Below are 13,204 nucleotides of genomic sequence, written 5' to 3' on the forward strand. Positions count from 1 at the left end.
CTGGAGCAGAGCTGCCGCCACCAGGAGACTTAGCCTTTGTCATTTGCTGCTTGGCAAGAATATATTTTATTCTAATGAGTCAACAGGGGCCTGGTCTTCAGAGCACCAGCCACATACTTAGAGGGTTGACACCTTCCAACTGGAAGTAGAATTCATTAGCCAGTGATGGGAGTCGTCATGACTATACTGAGGTCTCTGTAAGACCCGCAGGCTGGAGTCTAGAGAGCTGGCTTGTTGGGTCTCCCCTTTGCCTGTCCCGAGTGTTTCCTTTAGCAGCTGCTCCTCTCTTCTCTGCACTGTGCTTGGTGCCACACAGACACCACCAGAGCCGTGCTGAGTTCAGGGGGCATGTTCGTCAGTCCTGGAGAGCAGCATGGGCACTGGATTCGTCGCCGCTCACCAGAAGACAGGCAGCCTGCTACTTGCATAGTGTCTGCCGGTATGCAGTCAGGACGTCCATAGGACTGTGGGTCTGTGTCTGCAGCAGAACTGCCTCAAGTCTGCTGTAAGGAGCTGGTGATGACTTTATCTCAGTCTTCACATTTCCAGCTCATTGTAGATACTAGGTGGTCAGATTGATCTAACAGCTCTAAACAAGCAGTTGAATGAATAACGTAAGCCCTGGTGTGCTGTTTGGAGGTGTTTAAGTCTTGCTGTGTGTTACCATTACCAGCCGCACAGCTGTGAAGGCACAGCAGTGAGAAGAATGTGAGTGGGAGCTCTGTGTGTGTCCATAGCCTCAGCAGGGGCAAATAGAGTTTTAATTAATTAATTTATTTATTTATCTATTTATCTATCTAGTTAGTTAGTTAGTTAGTTAGTTAGTTAGTCTTTTTGAGACAGGGTCTCTCTGTAGCCCCAGCTGTCCTGGAACTCACTATGTAGACCAGGCTGGCTTTGAACTCACAAAACTCCGCCTGCCTCTGCCTGTGCTGGGATTAAAGGCATGCCCCACCACGCCTGGCTAAATAGAGTTTTTAATAAGAACCTGCTCCTTCCCAGGTGCTTGGTATCCCTTGGGCCTGCAGTTAGTGACAACTAACAGCATGGTCCCGTGTCCTACTTTAAATTTGCTTCAACACATTTGAGGCCCTGAAGCCTCTGAAAATTTCATGTCTACAGGTTTCAGTGGCCTCTTTCTGCTGGGTTGGGGCACATCGCAGACTATGAAGACGGCCCTCCAGAGCCCCAATCTGAGGTAATAAAGATGCATGATCATCACCACAGCTCACTGCACTTAGTGCCAGATGTGCCCATCAAGTTAGTGTTAAGATCTGAAATGACGTAAAATCACTGTCCTACAAATATGTTACTCAGATTTTCAAGTAGAATAAAACCACTTGAGCAGGTATTTTTAAATGTTCTAACACCTTATTCTTTTGGAAGTAGGGTCTTTTAAAGGACATAATAGATAAAATGTGGTTTGATGAATGAGAACATATTAAAGACATAAAGTGAAAAATATAAAGCGTGGAGGAGAAAAAAAATGGGTCCTTATTACACGAGAGACATGCATTTGCTAATGTCCGGATTAGCCACACTGTCAGGTTCTGAGAAGGCTATGGGCAAGGGAGGCAGCCAGGGCCCAGTACCACATCTCCTGTCTGTTTTACTTAGTCTCCCCAAACCAGCTTAATGTGAGAGATGGTTCTAGGCTAATGCAGGTGACTAGCAGACCCGGTGTTGACAGATATATGTCATAGACACCAAGGAGTAAAGACTAGGGGAGCCATATTCCTCTTGGTGCATACTGTCTTCCAGTAGCAGCAGGACCTGGCCAAAAAGACACAGTGAGGCAGGGAGGGGGCTGACGGTCTGCGGGGGCGGCCCCAGGACTGTGATGGAGGAATACAGGCAGCCTACAGGAGCAGCCTCCAGACCCCAGGACTGTAATGGGGGTGGTGCACAGGCAGCCTGTTAGAGCAGTCCCAGGACTGATCAGGGAGGGCTCTCCAGACCTGTCCCTTGCTCTGGCTTTGCACTCCATCCTGGAGCTTTTCAGCGATCAATCTCTTAATTTCCTCTGTAGAACTCAGACTGAAATTCTTCCTCAGACATTTCCAAGACCTGAAGAGATGGGATTTCTCCTGCCTGCTGGTAATATTTATGGGTGTGTGTTTGGAGTCCATTGTGGAAGCTTATCTTCAGTCCTGGGTCTCCTAGGGGATCTGATCAGTCCCCAGCACATTTTGCTGGGCTAGTGGCAGAGCTACAACAACTTCATGCTGCCCAGAAGAGACTCAAAGTGGGGCACTGCAGGGGAGGGCAGCTTCCACTTATTGTTTAAGAACAGGGAACTGAAAGGTAAGTAAACTTCACAGGTTGGGGAAGTACATAGCTCAGTTGGTAGAGCGCTTCCATAGCATGCATGAAGCCCTGGGCTCTGTCCCCAAACACCCCCTAAAAACAACTGGGCATGGTGGCATATACCTATAATCCCAGCACCTGGGAAGTGGAGGCAGGAGGATCAGAGTTCTTGGCTGCCTACCAAGTTCAAGGCCAACCTGAGGTACATGAAACCCTGTCAAAATAAGCCACTGGATTCTAGCTGTCTTTAAAGTGGCTGACTGGGAAGAGATGCGTCCCCTGCGTGCATTCTCTTCAGAGACACTGAGGAAGGCTAATGTCGTGCACACCCTGCACATTGCAGCTCCACAGCCCCTTGAGGAGGACCCTCATCTAGGTCTTCACGTGGGAAAAGCTGGGGAGAATGCAAGGGTCTCATACTTGAAGGCAGGGGCCTTGGAAGAGGCGTGAGGTCATGATAAGAAGACGGCATAGCTGAAGCATACCCAAGGGAGGAGAGGCTGCCACTGAGCTGGTCTGAGTGGCACCTCTGATGCACCTGAGAAGTGTGTATGAGCTTATTTGCAAACAAGACTTTTCCACTTTAGAGTCAAGAAAAGATGAGGGCATACTGGATGTGGGTGGGGTCTAAATCCAGCATCACTGGTATCCTTAGAAGAGAGAAACTTGAACAGAGACAGAGACTTTATGAAGATGGAGGTAGAGCCTCCAGTGGCATGTAAGCCATAGCAGGTCAGGGAGCTGTGGCACCAAACACTGGAGGGACAGCAAAACACTGGACAAAAGGAGCTCAAGGAAGGATGGATTTATTTCGGTTCACAGTTGGAGGTTCACTGTTTGAGTGGGTTAGTCATGGCAGGAGTGAGGTTGCTCACCAAGGCTGCTTCAGGATGCAGAGGTGAATGCTGGTGCTCGGCTTACCGGCTTTATTTGGCCCCAGATCCCCAACTGATGGGATGGTGCCACAACATTCAGGGTGGGCTTTCTCATCTCAGCCTAGAAACTCAAAGCCCAAAGGCTTGTCTCCTGGGTGATTCTAGATCCTGTCAAGTTGACTATCAAAGATTAGCTGTCACAGCCAGAGACCTAGAGAACTGAAAGGAAGCTCCTAATGTTTTAAGCCACCCACTATTATAGCAGCCACAGAAAACAGACCCCAGTTCTCTGTTGCTCTCTTAGCAAAGCACAACAAAGGTGACTTAGTAGAAGTGTGCTCACCAGACCCGAGGGTTAGAACTCCAGGACGGGTCTTGTGGGCTAGAGCCCCAGTTGGAACGCAGGCAGGCTCATCGCTCTTGCTCTTAGTAATTTCTAGAGGCCCTCCTTTTCTCCCATCCTCAGAGCTGGAAGCATCTGTCTTTCCTAGGTCTTACCTCCCTGTCTCATCTGGCTTCTCTTACCTTCATGGACCTTAAGGTAACATTGGCCACCTGGGTAACTGAGGTATAAGGGACCTGACAAACTCGACCCTTTGCATGTAGGCTAACCTGCAGTCCAGGATTTGGGTATGGGCATCTTGGAGGGTGTGGGGGAGGGCATCAGCCACTACCACAGCAGCACAGGGGCCAGCTTTGACATTAAAATTAATCTGTGTGAGACTCTAGTACATTACAGAAGTCCATAATAAATACAACTTCCCACCCCCCACAAAGTTAGTAAAAACATTGCTTCCTCTACAACCAACAGTCAACAAAATTTAAAAGGGTTTTTTTTTTGTTTGTTTGGGGGGATTGCTTTGGTTTTTTTACAGATCCAGACTGGACATTTTTGTATCACTATAAATACAGTCTGTCAGCACAAATATAGTCACGAGTGAGGCCATCAGTTTTAGGAGACTGAACTCGGAAGAGCACAGTGCCCTCCATACACCCTGCACTAAGTCCCCTCAACAGTCTGAGCACATTATCTTGGCCAGAAGACAACTGGCACCTGATTTCCTTTTCATTTTCAGTCCAGGACTCTTAATTTTTCTGCTGCCTCAACACAAAACTAATTCCTGAAGTCAGGAAAATGGCAGCAGGCCTCTCATGCCAGTTGGAAGTTAAACATTTGCTCTGCGTACCTAGGCCTCTTAAGCAATTCTTTGTTACCCCACCACACTAATGGTCCCATCCCACCAAACTGAGCTCATCTGTAGCTGCTCTTCTCATTTGCACTGCAATTTAAAATCCATCAGGGAAATCGAAAAGAGCAACTTGAAATTGTCGCTAAGTGAGGTCTTAACGCTGAATGTGCTGATGGAGGGTTTGCTCCCGCCAGCACCTCGTGGGGCTCGGCTGCCTGAGTGGGAACCTGTGCAGAGCTAGCTAGAAGCTGCTGTGACACATGACAATGGAATTGCGCATGAGACTCCAGAGAGCGGGTGGACCCCAGCATGACCAAGACATGCCCATGGCTGCATGCCATGGCCTTAGACCATCACTAAACCAACCCCTGCTTGATTCCTTGAGTTAGGAAGTCAGGTGACACCTGCTCCTTTGTATCTTTGATACCTCCTTGCTTTGCAGGGATTGGTTGCTGGTGTGGTAGGAAACCAAACAGTCATTCCACAGAAGCAGCTCTTGTCTCCAACCCCTCCCCTCCATAAAAGGACTCTGGCCTCTGACCAGCAACCCCTGATGTCCCAATAGAACTGACAGTGCTTTCAAGGAACTTCCCACAGAATCTGCTCCTTTCCAATGAGCAAGGGTATCAGGGCAGCTTTGCAGTACCCTAATGGGGCTGTCAAGGTTAGGACCTCTTCAGGGTTCCCCTGCACCAACACCCACACTGCAGCAGGTCCCAGGTAGATTTTATTTCTTGGCAGCAGACACTGAACCATGAATTAAATAATTAAAATGTACTATTGCTTATGAATTGTTTAATTATATTAATACTATAACATTCTTAATTAGCAAAGAATAGGTGGTATATCTCTACATGTTTTGATATACATGGACGTTGTGCAACAGCAAGATTCACCCAATTTGTACATTGTTTTAAATACTAATGTTTTTGTGATGAAAGCACTTAAAATCCTGTCTCAGCAGTTTTCAGGAGTATAACACATTGTTATCAAGTATAATTGCCATGTTGTACAACAGGTCTCCTGAACTTACTGTTTTTTTATTACTATCGTTTTACTTTCACACCAGTGTTGTGGTGGGTTAAATAATGGTCCTGCTCCCAAGGTGTTCACATCCAGATCCCTAGGACCTGTATGAATTGCTTTATGTGACAAGCAATTAAATCAGTACCATTGAGATGAGGACATTTTCCTGAGTTACCTAATGTGATCTCAGAAGTCCTTAGAAGACGGGGTTGGGGACTGAGGTGAGAGATGGAGGAAGTGAAGTTGAGGCCGGAGGGATGAAGATGGAGAGAGCCTTTAGAAGCTTGAAGAGGCAGGAAGCACTCTGCCCTGGAGCCTCCTTTTCTTTAGCTTCCATTGACCTATGATGCCCCCTTCAGGCAGGATCTTAAACTGCTCCTCATGGTTCTGGGTGCACAGAAGTTCAAGAGCAGAGAGAGCAAATTCTGTCCCTAGGGCTTCCCTGACTCCTGCTATGCCCTCACATGGGCAGGGGAGACTCTCTTGTTATAGGACCAAAGTCCCACTATGAGGCCCACCCTCTACCTGAATGTTCAATAAACACTCTTTAAAAAAAAAAACAAAACACTAATACTGAATGTTTTGCCTGCATGTTTAGTAAGTGCACCTGTGTTGTACAATGCCCTCAGAGGCCAGAAGAAGGCGTTGAATGCCCCTGGAACTGGAGTTATGGATGGATGTTAGTTGTGGATGGTTGTTATGGATGGGTGCCATGTGGGTGCTGGGAACTGAACCTGGGTCCTCTGCAAGAGCAGTCAGTGCTCTTCACCACTGAGCCATCTCTCCAGCCCCAGGTTTTTAAAAAACGAAAGAAAGAAAATGGGCAGCCGTTTCAGAAGTCCAAGGTAGTCAGCCTCACATTCTTAACCTGCACAAACTCGTTCATTTTGAAGACGTAACATTCCCATCCCTCCTTTCCAGCCCAGCATGCACTATGACTGCTGTGACTGTCAGTGGATGATTTCTCTGCAACCACCCCAATGAGCCAGATTTACACTTTCCCGTCTTTACTGGCCATTTGTCTTTCCCCGACTGGGAAGGGAAAGATGCTCCTCAGGAGTGATCAAAGAAGTCTCAATGGGGTTTATAGTTCGCCTTATAAATTTTAAACCTAAACCATGCTTGGTGGACACAGAGGACTTCTTGTTATTGCTCTTAAGGGGCCAGATATTTCACAGACATAAAGCAAACGTTGGAGCTCAGCATTTTTCTAATATCCTGGACACCATGCAAAGTTCACATCATTCACAATGAGTGGGCTTGCTGTTGGGAGCAGGAAAGTTGGGTAGAAATTTGGTCTGTTCATTACCGTGCCTTAGGTCGTTCATTTAACCTTTCACTTGTTCATGCAACAAGCGCCCTTAGCTGCCTCTTAGGTGCTGGTCGCTTTAGATTGGGTGAGGGGGAGGTACTACAAGGAACAAAGTACAGTCTCTTTCAAAGCTCACATTTCAGTGAGGGAGACTGACAGTAAACACATAAGCAAACAATTGCAAAAGTACAGGGTTTGGAGAAAACTGTAGAAGATGGTATGTAATCAGTGCACAGTTACCTTGGAGGGGAAAGAGTATGGCCCAGGGATGCTTGAGAAAGTGGAGGCTGAGCTGACACCTCGACACTAGGGCTAGCTTGTGGACATCTTGAAAGGTAGATGGTTTGGCAGGAAGAACTAATGCAAAAGCCAGGCATGGGGCTAGAGAGATGGCTCAGTGGTTAAGAGCACTTGCTCTTGCAGAGGATTTGAAATCAGTTCCCAGCACCCATGTTGAACAACTTACAATCTCCTGTAACTATAGCTCCAGGGGATCTGAAAGCTGCTTCTAGCCTCTGTGGGCATCTGCACACATGTACATGCACACACACGCACACACACTTTTTTTAAAATTTTTACTTATGTGTATGAGTGTGTATGTAAGCGCACCTGTATTGTGCAATTCCCGTGGACGCCAGAAGAGGGCATTGGAACCTGGGTCCTCTGCAAAAGCAGCCAGTGCTCTTAACTGCTAAGTTATCTCTCCAGCCCTGACACACACACACACACACACACACACAACGTAGCAAATGCCTTGGCCAGAGAGAAACACATTCTTTGTCCACCGTTATGTACTTGTCCTGCTGTCTAGTGGTGAACATACAGAACTACAAACAGTTTTTACAAACAGTTTTTACAAACTGCTTAGGGATTTCTATGAATGGCACTAATAGAAAAGTTGTGTAGGAAAGAAAACTAGGCCGGACATGTTGCCATACACCATTAGTCCTAGCACTCCAGAGGTAGAGGCAGGCAGATTTCTGTGTGTTCTAGCCAGCCTGGTCTACATTGCAAGTTCCAACCAGGGCTATATAGTAAGACACTGTCTTTTTTTTTTTTTTAACTTTACTGAGAATTTCATACATGTATATAAGGTGTTTTGACCAAATCCATGCCCACTCCCTCCAACACCTCATATCACCCCATCACTTTTTAAGACACGGTCTTTAAAAAAAAGATTCCACTAAAAAGTTTGTACAGAACCTGGTCACTCAAGCCATTTTACCAATTCCGAGTCAGAAGGCTGAAAAATTATGTAGTGTTTATCAGAATCTTTAAGTCAAGTTTGTCTTTAGCGTTGGTTAACACAGAGCTGTCTCTTACCCATAGTTCATAAAATAACAGGGATTTACATCATGACGGATGAGCATAAAGGTCTAAGGCCTGGTGCCAGGTCCCTGGGAGTTCACTGCATGGTTTAGGAGCCCAGTTGTACCTCTCACCCTGAGTCCCACCAGATGACAGCCTGAGGTATCACCTTGGGAATAGGAATGGGGGTAGAGCACACAAGAGTGGGTAGCAGTGGGACCCAGTCCCTGGGTCCTGAACTTTAGAAAACACTTCAGCATCTGGGTGCAGAGGGAGTGTTTACCTATCAGTCCCTGCCCAGTGTTTGCCAAGCATGCTTGGTGCCTGGAGCACTCACTGACTGCTCTCAGGTCCTCAGGTGTGTGTGGGGGGGTCTTTGAAATGCTACTTGAGACTTGCCCCACAAACTACAAAGCTGTTACCACTAGGCATAAGAGCCCCCAAGACATCTCCTAGGTCCATGATCAGTCCCTGCCCAGGAGGAGCTGCACAAATGGCCTCCACACCCAGGGCTCCAGACAAGCCTGCATGTACCCAAAGTGGAACCATAACCCCAGCTGTGTGTCCCCCAGCGCTGCACGGACAGTCCCCCTCCCCAGACCACTCCTAGGATTCCATGCTTCAGGGGTTGAGTTTCCTGATAGGCTCCGGAAGCTGGAGTTTCCCACTGTGCATGTTGTCTTACAGTAGTAGGTTCCCTACTAGGACTGGAACATCCCTCAACACGGGCTTTTGAGCAGATTTATAATACCAGGCATGAATTCCCTCCTGTGGATCAGGCCTTGGTTGCTCCCATAACAATCATGCCACTGTTGCCTCAGTGGGCACATCTTGCCTGGCAAGTTGGTATTGTAACATGCAGGGTTTACCACTGGGTACAGTTCCCTATTTCTAAGTAAAGTAATTCTAAGGTTCTCTGTGGACTTGAGCTTTGGAGAAAAAGTACTCCCACTGCTTACCCAACACAGCAAGGTCAGGAGGTTTTCCTAATAAAATTCAGCCTTCTGAAGACCTCAGGACATTGGTCAAGGTAGATTCCAGCTTCCAGAGTATGAGAGAGAGCTGGGTCAGATTATGATCCTCCTTTGAGAGGCTCTTTTCTGAGTTCTCACAGTCTGGCTATGATAGCTAATCTTGGGTGTCAACTTGGCACACCTGGGACACATTTGAGAAATGTCCAACATCAGATTGGCCTGTAGGCACGTCTATGAGCCATTTTTTGAATTGCTAATTGATAAAGGAATGGCCAGCCCACTGATGGCAGCACCACCCCTGGGTAGGTGGGCCCGGGCTGTATAAGAAAGAAGCCAGGTATGATGGTGCGTGCCATTGATCCCAGTACTCAGAAGACAGAGGCAGGTGGATTGTGAGTTCAAGGCCAGCCTGGTCTATGAAGCAGGTTTGAGGCCAGCCAGGACTACATAGTAAGATCCTGTCTCAAAGAAAAAAAAAAGGAAGAAAGAAAAGAAATGTAGCTGAGCACTCAGGAGAAACAAGCGGTGTTCCTCCATGCTCCCTGCTTCAGTTCCTGCCTTCACTTCCCCCAGTGGTGCCCCGTAAAGTAGGATGAAATAAACCCTTTCCTCCCAAGTTGATTGTGGTCAGTCTTTTGTCACAGCAACAGAGAAGCAAACTAGGACACTCAGGAGGGGACATGTGCCATCTGCCTGACTGGTTGATGCTTTTCCATCACCTGCTGTGGTCTGCAGGGTGGCAGGTGTCACTAAGGCAGAGTGCTGAGTAAGCAGCTGCTTCCTAACAGTCGCTCAAAGTGGAGCAAAGACCAGCAGCTCCCTCCAGGAGAGGCTGCAGAGTGTAAGGCCATGGGTCGGAGCAGAACTCACCCTGAATTTCTCTGTCTTGAGCAGACAATTCACATTAAAGCAATTTATATCATTCCAATTAAGCAGAACCATTACCCCCCACACCCATTATCCCCGATGGCTCTTAACTTGCCGAGAGGTCATCCAGGAGACACACTTACTGTGGTTTCATCCTGCCTGCATTAGGAAGGGCCATTGTCCCCGGTAAGCCTATGAAAGTTTGTCAGCACTAAAGCAATATGTTTCTAGTCAGAGTCTGAGAGCAGCAGAGGCTCAGCCCAATAGTTCCAGCATGCTAGGAAACTGGTTCAAATCAAATTTCTGTAATTTTTTTGACTTATTTTTTTGTGTATGAGTGTTTTGCCTGCATGTATTAAGTGCACCTATGCATGCACTGCCCATGGAGGCCAGAATAGGGCATCGGATGCTCTGGAACTAGCATTTTGGATGGTTGTTATCTGTCATGTGGGTGCTGGGAACTGAATCTGGGTCTCCGCAAGAGCAGCCAGTGCTCTTAACCTCTGAGCCATCTCTCCAGCCCCTCAAATCAAATTTCTCTGCCTCCCTAGCACCAGGGTCACAGGCATGCACCACTGTGGGTACTACAGAGCATAGAAAGCACTTTCCTGAGCTCTCTCCCTAGCCCCTGAGCAGGAGCTCTGAACACTGAAGCCCTCATCCCTCTCAGAGCTGTTGTAACAGTGAAATGTGATATTTTTATGAAAATACTGAACACCATATGGTTGGTGCAACTCCAACTCAGAGGTTGGCTCAGTAGGGGTCCCTGGGCCAGGAAGCAGTTTGCCCTGAGTCATTTACTCCTCAGTGTGTACTTGAGATGCTACTCCTTAGAAGGAGGACCAGGTTCTACAGAAAGGGTGATGGAACCCAGAGATGAAGAGTACATGCTAGAGAACAAGGAGGTTATGGAGGCACAAGCCTGAGACCCCTGAACAGTGGGAGATATGCCTAGGTCAGCAGACGAGGAGCTGATGAAGGCCTTACAGTTGAGTGGTTCAGAGCCAAGCCAGAGTGCACACCCCACAGATTTCACCTAATGTATTCCTTTCCACAGCTTCCAACATGGAAGAGCTGCCACAGTGACTTACAGCAACACATTTTTTGCAGAGTCCTTTGACCAGAGGTCTGAAATCAAGATTTAGGCAGGGTCAGCTTCCTTTGAGAGTAGAAGAGAGGTGCCCTCTTGGGTTTCTGGCGTGTTGGCAGTACTTAGTGTTCACTGACTGGCAGAGCCATTATTCACTCCAGTCTCTGCCTCCTCTTCCTTATGCCTATGTCTCCTTCCTTCTTCAATCATAAGATTTAGAGCCCTGCCCAACATCTTCCATCTGACTGGTTATATCTGCCAAGTAGGGGTTCAGTCCCAGAACTGACTTAGGGCTCAGACCTATCTTGGGGGGAGGGAGATGAGAGAGAGAGAGAGAGAGAGAGAGAGAGGAGAGAGACCTTTGTAGCCCCAGAACTCACTATGTAGACCAGGCTAGCCTCAGTCTCACAGAGATCACCTGCCTCTGCCTCCTGAGTGCTGGGATTAAAGGCATGCACCACCATGCCTGACGTCTTAAAATTCTTACTTTCAAATATGTATATTTCTGTGGGGGTATGCGTACATGAGTATAGTGCCCACCAAGGTAACAGGCATCAGATGTTGTCACAGATGGTTGTAAGCCACCCAGTGTGGGTTCTGGGAATGAAACTCAGGTCCCCTGCAGGAGCATTAAGTGCTCTTAACTGCTGAGCCAACTCTCCAGCCCTCAGATTATCTTTTGGGGCCCTACAGCATTACTTCCTCAATGTTTTCCTTTCACCCAATTTGCACTCACCTCCACCTTGTATCATAGGCAACACAGAGCAAGTTTGGGAGTGAGGACTTTGGGGCAGATTCCCCAGGCCTGGCTCTTTGCTTTCAAGCCAAGGATGCAGTGAGAGGCCCTGCCCTCCCTGCACCTGTCTAATAAGAACAAGTGTTTGCTTCCAGTAGCTTGTGGGAGTTAAACCTTCTGGAAGATGCAGAAAGAGGCTACTGCAGTGCCCGGCACAGCAGAGGGCCTGCCATGGTCGCTACCTGGCTTGTTCTAAAGGAAGCACAGTAGCACTGCTTTGAACAGAAATGACCATGTAGAACCAACCGAACATGCTGACAGCATTAAACAGCGTGAGAACAGCTGAGCATAATGACTGAGTCTTAAAGACATGCACTAGCATTTGAGGGGATCAAAGCCTCATGGAATCAAGCTTCACCTGAGGTCCAGGGTCCAGTGGAAGTCTGAGCTGCAGTTTGCTTCTGTCTGTAAATCCTTCTTCCAGAGTCTGTGAGGATGAGGGCACAGCCACAACTAGACAAAGGCCCATTGGTCCATATACTAGGCCCCCACTACCATCTCGCAGAGAAGCCAGTCAGCTGCCAGGGGAAGAAGGAGTTTTATTCTCACTGGAGGGAAGTTGGCCAACCTGTGCAGTGCTAGCTCCTGGAGTCTGTAAACTGAGCTTGCCTTTATCTCCAGGGTCTACTGTGAGTGAGACCTGACAATCACAAAAACTAGCAACCACTTCTACACACATGCACGCACACACAAGCATGCATATACACATTCATATACAAAAGTATGCATACATAGGCTCACATATAGGAACCTTTGCACTCACACACTTATACACACACAAACTCACATGTACATGTGTTCTTGAACTGTCCAAACTGGCTCCATGTTGTTCTAGCTGACTCCATTTTGTACTTTGCCCAACCGCTCTCTCAGCCCCCACTAACCATATCCTGCTGGCCATTCTCAGTCACCTACACCTGCAGTTTCAAGAAGTCTATTGTTTTTGCAGTACTGAGAAACTTTTACCTAACTGAAACTTTTTTTTATCTGACCTGCCCCTGATATGATGTAATTGTGGCTTTTGGCTTTGTAAACCCTACCCTGCTTCTCCTCAGAGTCCAGAATACTTTCTGGCATGAGCCTATTTTCAACAGCCGGCACTAAAGGACTCTTAATTTGACCATCACAGTGTGGTGTTCCTCTGTGACTTGTGTTGGGTCTAACAATTCTAGTTTGATTCTTTTGCTGTGATAAAACATTGACCAAAACCAACTTGGAAAGGAAAGAGTTTATTTCGTTTTACAGGTTATAGTCTGACATCAAGGGAAGCCAAGGCAGGACCTGAAGCAGAGACCAGAGGAGAGCTGCTTACTGGTTGCTTCCCCTGGCTTACTCAGATAATTTTCTTATATAGATCAGGCCCACCTGCCCACGGATGGCACTGCCCTTAGAGGGATGGGCCTCCTCCATCCTTTAGCAATCAAGGAAATGCCCACAGGCCAATCTGATGGAGGAAATT

Source organism: Nannospalax galili, unplaced genomic scaffold (genome assembly GCF_000622305.1).
Source record: "Nannospalax galili isolate Female #2095 unplaced genomic scaffold, S.galili_v1.0 scaffold566, whole genome shotgun sequence".
In the NCBI taxonomy this organism is placed as follows: domain Eukaryota; kingdom Metazoa; phylum Chordata; class Mammalia; order Rodentia; family Spalacidae; genus Nannospalax; species Nannospalax galili.